This window comes from Tupaia chinensis, unplaced genomic scaffold (genome assembly GCF_000334495.1).
Source record: "Tupaia chinensis unplaced genomic scaffold, TupChi_1.0 Scaffold000088_1, whole genome shotgun sequence".
In the NCBI taxonomy this organism is placed as follows: domain Eukaryota; kingdom Metazoa; phylum Chordata; class Mammalia; order Scandentia; family Tupaiidae; genus Tupaia; species Tupaia belangeri.
Genome location: NW_006159550.1, coordinates 5,830,699 through 5,837,235, shown reverse-complemented (window position 1 = coordinate 5,837,235; position 6,537 = coordinate 5,830,699).

Sequence of the window (6,537 nt, the reverse complement as noted above, 5' to 3'; positions counted from 1 at the left end):
ACCGCTCTTTGGGCTGCTGCAGTCTGGAGAAAAATTGGCAGCATCAGCTTGGACCAGGGCTGAAAGAGTGAGCCCTGAGGAAATAAGGTTAGAATCAATCTTTAGCTTGGTCTCCTAGCTCCTAAGAAAAGTTCACTTGCAGCAATTAGGTGAAGGGACACGGCTGGTGTGTTCAAGGCAGAAGGAGACTGTAATTTGCTGGAGGCATATACAATACCCCAGGTAGGCCTCACAGCAGCCCTGTGACACGGCGGCTCTCACTCCCCCTTCGCAGAGCGGGTAACCAGGGCCGAGAAAGTGGATTTGCTCAAGGTCAGTTTCAAAAGGGCAGGTGGAGGGGCCAGTCTGAGAGTCTGCAGTGCTCCTGTCTCGTGAAGTAAGGAGTCCCTGCAGGGGTTCTGCTAACTGTGGTGAGTTTTTTTGAATAGAAAATTTCTCTAGGGGAAAACTCCACAAGTAAATTAGACAGGACTGAACATCAAAGGACAGAGTAGAGGAGACTCCCATGGAACACAAGCTGAAATAGGGCAAATAACGGGAGGAGTTGGAGAACTGTGTGACAAACCATATCCTCTTTACAGGCATTGTTAATCACACTTGGATTATACTTTGAGTAATGTTTAGAGCTACTATGTCCGGACCCTGCCAGTACGTAAGATTAAATATCTCACTTTTACTCCTTGCAACTGGGTGAGTGTTGTCACCACGGTTTTGCAGATTAGGGGAGAGAGACGGAAGGCCACGTAATTGTCTTCTGTGTGGCTTCGTTGTCTGCTGCCTGTTTGCTTCCCTTTCCCGGGGGCGGGGTGGTGGTGATGTCCCCAGCAGGTCTCTCCTTGTTCCCTGCTGACTTTGTCTCTTCAGTATCCACAGTCTTGGTTTATTCCATTTTTATTCCGTTTGAGTTTGGATTTCAACCAGTTGAAACCTAATCCCTGACACCGTTAACAGAGAGGGCATCAAATATTAATTCTTCAGGGAGAGTCTTCTCTAAGGGAGATCTGGGAGAGCAGAAGGCCTTTAAGAATCAGATGGTTCCTCAGTAATGGAAGTTGAGGTGGGCTGAGGAGGCAGATGCTTTTGAGAGGAAGCATTGTCTCAGAGCTTTAGGACAGGGAGAGGAAAACTGATTCAGGCACCACTGGCATCGGCATCACCAGGGAGCTTGTCAGATGGGCAGCATCGGTGCCCCACCCCCGCCAGTCGACATGTTAACAAGGTCCTCGGGGGCCTGGGGTCCATTACAGTCTGGGACACTCTCACGTTTACTGACTATGACACCGATCTAAGCGTACTCCTGTTCATCAACTGAACTCAGCCCTGGAACTGAAGGGTGAACTCGAACCTCTTTTTTCAAGTGATCAGATCAGAGGGGACTTGAGACAGAGCAGCAGAAAACCAGAGCTGGGCACGCCAGGGCTGGGAGTTTATTGGGAAGCCTAGCAGACTGATTGAGAACGGAGCAAAATGGGCCAGCCTCCACGTATGGTTGCTGAGTCCGCAAAAACCTAGCAGGTCAAACTGAATTCTAAGTGTTTCAGTTTTAGATAAGCAATATCTAGTCTCTCCCCCATGAGGGCAAATGTAAAATAACTGAAATTTTTATTGCAGTGGGAGAGCTGGCCAGATCCCTTTTCCTCTGGGACCCAGTGCAATCATTTCTCTCACAGCTCAGTTCACGAATTAACTATTTCTCCTGGAAGTGCAGATGAAGTTTTTCTGAGCAAAAAGCAATCTCGTCCCCTCTGGTTTTCCTCCAAGTGCAGGGCAGCTGGGTGCTCAGCTCCCTCTTGCTCTGAGATGCTTGGAGTGCAGGGGAGCTGGGTGCTCAGCACCCTCCTGCTCTGAGATGCTTGGAGCGGGCCTGCTCTGCACAATGTCCTCTTGCAGATAAGTCCACGCCTCAGAAAGAGAAACGCAGCCCAAGAATTGGCTGTTTTCTCCGTTTATTGCCCTGAATTTCTGGCGAGTTTTTCAATCTAAGTGTTTCAAGTTTTCCCTGATATAGCTTACCTCACCGTGTCCCCAGGGATGTTAGGAGAAGGTTAGTGAAATGATACAGCTGCTTTGACCTCCTGGAGGAGACAAACCTGCAAATGGATCCAACACGACCACTAGGTGTGGACGAGACCTGAAACCGTGGAATGACAAACTGGAGCACGGTCACCTCTCCGATAACCCTGCTGTCACCACACCAGTCCTGTCTACGGGCTTGGCCCTAAGAGACACTGGTGAGCGAGGGCCAAAAGAGGGCCCGCTCAGCCTGCGACGCATCTCCTCCTTCCGTTTTCTTGCTGCAGACCTTTCAGTGCCTCCCTACGGTCTTTGGAATTACATCTCAAAACTCCAATTTTTGTGTTTTGATCTTTGCTCAATCTCTCCAAGCTCAATTTTTATCACTTCCTGTCTCTCCTTTGCTGTAAGCCCTTTATCTGTCCTCCGGCGCACGCTCTCTTCGGGGTGCTCTCTTACATTTACTGACTACTCCTTTTGCTTTGAACTCCCTTTGGCTCCCATCTTCCCAACGTGATCACGTCCCAGGGGTCACGACCAGTTAGGGCCCAGCCAAGATGCGTGCCTCCTTTGGGAAGCCTCTCGTGGTTTCCTGAGTCTGCTCTGAAGGCCTCACATGGCTCCATTGTAACAAGTGCTCAAGCCCTTTCGGCTAATCCCTAGCTTACCTGCTTTCTGTTTCCCTAGGCCAGTGGCTCACAGCCTTGACCACACATTGGAGTTTCCTGGGAACGCTGAAAACTCCTGCTATCCAAATCACACCAGACATAGTCTCTGGGAAGGGATCCAGTATCAGTGTTTTTTGGTTTTTGTTTTTAGAATTATTTCAATAACTTTAATTTATTATTACTATTACTTTTAAATTTGGCCAAAGAGAGACAGAGAGATAATTTTTAAATTTGGCCAAAGAGACAGAGAGAGTGATAAAGCAAGCTGCCAGGTCCAGGACTAGAACTGTGGTCAGCCAAGTGGGATTCCAGCTCCCCAACCACCGTGTCATCTGCTGGCCCTAAATATCAGTATCTTTAAAGTTCTCCGGGTGGTTCCAGGGCACGTCCTCTGGAGAACCACTGTACTGGCTGCTAGCTCCTCAGAGAGGGGAGGGTCACAGCCATTGCCACCATGTGAGCACGCAGTGGTCACGCGAGAGCGCTTGTGACGTGAATGAGTGAGGGCCTGGCCCCGCAGCTCCTCAGCTCTGGTTGCAGCTCACTGAGGGAGGATTGGCCCTCGGGTGCCTGCAGCCCTGAGACTTCTCTTCGTGAGAAATCGATTAATCTTATTTTTAGCGAATGCCAGGTTCACCGGCCGCTTACTGCTCTCCAGCTCCCCGTATCGGCTCCTTTTTTCCCAGTAAGGAAACTTAGCTAGAAAGCCAAGTTACGACCAGGTAGCAAAGACCAGGGAGGAAAAGCTTTACAGGACGTTTTATTTGTCTGCAAGGTCCAATAAACACCAGCCTTCTAATACAAAGATCTCCTAGGCTGGGTATGCTTGACCTTTGAGATCATTTATCTGAAAGTGCTTTGAAAGCCAGAGAGCATAATCGTGGTTATTCTTACTGAATTTCACTTATTCTCATAAGAAGTCTCCATGGGGGTCTTTGTAATTGTACTAGATAATAGAAATAAATGGGGCCTTCAGGAAGTCCATGGAGGAGCCAGCAGGTGGCTTGGTGGTTAAGGCATTGGATTTCCACATGGCCTACCAGGGTTTGAGTCCTGAACCCAGTGACTTGAAAATCATGCTCTGTGTGTGTGTGTGTGTGTGTGTGTGTGTGTGCATACCAAAAATCCTGAGAGGCAAAAGGAAGAGAAGGGATTACGGTATGGCCATTCCCCTTGAGGGGTGACTTCTCACTTTCCTTCCCTTTGACTCTTTCTGGTGAACACACATGCTGTATGGAAAAACCTTAAAATAAAAAGTTCATGAAAAATTAAAGTACTGGCTTATTTTGGTGGAAAGAAAAATTAAAATTCATTCATTTTTTTTTTTTTTTTCTGACAAGTTTCTACGAACTCTATAACGGCCCCGTCATAAAAGGCAAAAGGACACACACTGCTCTGAGAGATTGACTGTGGGTAGGTTATTCTGTGCAGAGTGGGAAGGCCGGGAGCTGGAGGCTCAGGGGAGCGCTACCCGTCTGAGCACCTTGTAGTAGAAGCCAACCTTACCTGCGTTTTAGGAAGGCTAACGACCAAGATAAATAAATTCTAGGCCACTCGTTACTTAAGATTTTTTGCATCCAGATAATAGAAAACCAACTTGCGTAGATCTGTGTGTAGATTTACTGGTGAGCTCAGAGTGGTTGAGAAAACCCAAACCACCATCAGACAGGAAAAAGCCGACCTAAAAGCAGAACCTGGGGAGGGCCCTGCACCTCGGCTGGCCCTCCGAGGACTTCTGGCTCTGGGACCTTGGCTATGCTTGGTGCCACTCGCCCCTGCTTCTCTGGGTGTGGGTTCATTCACTTCTGCCGGTGAGCGGGGGGCATGCAGTGGGTGCGGGACAGCCAGTGGTTCAGGACTCCCTTTTTTCAGAATCTTGCTTCTGGGAAGAAAGTGCTGTCTCCTGCACTCAAGTCAAAACTCTTCGAAGGAAGGACCCCGACTGGCCCTGGATGAAGCGGCTGACAGCCGGGGCCAGTCACTGAGGTGGACCACAGCGGCGCATCTCTGAGGACATAGGGTGGGGGGCGATTCCCCAACGGCAGTGTTTTTAGAACAGCACTGCTTGCTGGCCTGTGGCTGTCCCAGGAGACCCCTGGGCTCCACCAAGCAGATAGTTCTACCAGCCTGGGGCTCTTGCAGATGTTTAGGGAAGACACAGTACGGTCTAAACGCCTTTCCACAGACAGACTAAATTACAGTGAAGGGGAGCACGTGCTTTTGCCAATCCTGGGCTAAACGTCCATTTGTCTAGAAAGCATGCTTGCTTGGTTTTCTATCTCTGCTAAAACTAGGATGACGTTTGTCCCAGAATGTCCCAAATCTGGTAAGATGCGATTATGATCCTAACTCTGGGCCTGAACGAAGAATTAGTAAGAGGGTAGAGATGGCAGCCCTTCCCTGGAAAGTCATGGCGGCTACTCCCAGGGTTCTGACGCTTTTCTCACTACTCGGTGCTCCAGCTTCTCTGGGGCAGCCACCTGAAGAAGCCTCCCGTATCCAGGGATGCACATGCGGGAGCTGTTTAGTTCTTACTGGATACTTCATTTAGTAGGGCTACTTGGGATAATGTAGCCCTTGAATACCTTTCCAGTTTTTTGTTGTTCTGAAGTTTCCTTTGTTTTGCAAATGAAAGACTCCGGTGTGGGCGTTGTCCTGAAGTTCCCGTTGTTTTGCAAATGAAAGACTCCGGTGTGGGCTTGCATGAACAGGGAGTCCTTGGGCCGATCCTTGGCCTGTAACGTTTAGACGGTTCTTCCCGATAGCCCAAAGTTGGAGGAGAAGGGCAGAGAAGGGACACTGGCTTCCTCCCTGGCAGAGATTTGGAATCAGCCTCTCGGGCAAGAAGCATCTTACAACGTTGAGACGGAAGAGAGAGAAATGGCAGGGCAAGGGTCCCGCTCATGAAGGTCTTCAGGTTGGTCGTGAAAATCTGGGTAGTAAAATGATATGAAAGACAGAAGTCATTGACTCCTCTTCATGTGAGACCGAGTACCGGGGACCATGCATGGAAAGCGGTGATTGCAGGAACAGAGTCCTGGACCCTGGCATAGCAAAGACAAAGCAAACCCACAGGGGAGTGGACACCCAGGTCCAAAGAGACTGAATAGAGCCGTCGGTGGGAGGCTGAGTCAAGAATACAAATGACAGTTGGTTAGAGAACCAGGTTGGGAAAACGGGGTGGGGTAAACTCTTTCACATTTGCTCAGCTGTCGTCTCCTAGGCTAGTGGCCCAGCAAGATCTGATGACAGTAGTGTTCTTATAGCTCATTGTCAGTAGGACTGCTTTCCCGTGGCAGGCTTCTCAGACACAGTTCCCATACAAATTGCTGCGGAGTGCGCGCCACATTTTAAATAGGGTTCTTTAGGGAAGCTGCAGCTCAGAGCAGCAAGAATTTTTAAAAATTGCTATTTAAAACAAACGCTGCATTGATGCCTCTGTCCCCTGCTAGCATAACAGCTCTCAGGGGGCAAGTGATCTTTTGCTTAGCTAAATGAATGACGAGCTATGTGGCCCTGCGGGTGCACTCCCTTCAGACCACACACACTTGATCTGGAAGCAGAGGGCGACTGCAGAGAAGCGAGTGCTCTGCATGAGGAACTGAGTTGAATTCAGAGTTTGTGTGGACGGAGTGCGGGGGCAGAGGGAACAGAATTACTTGAGAAGCATGACGGGGGCTGGGTCTCGAGGAGAGGTGACCAGACACAGTTTAAGAGAAAAACTTAAACTCAGCAAGCACACATGCCCTAAGACAAAAACTAGCAGACACAGCTTAAGAGAAAAACTTAAACTTAAAAAAGTTTTTAAGTGAAAAACTTAAACAAGCCCTCCTGGTGGTAGGTGGTGAGGGGACTT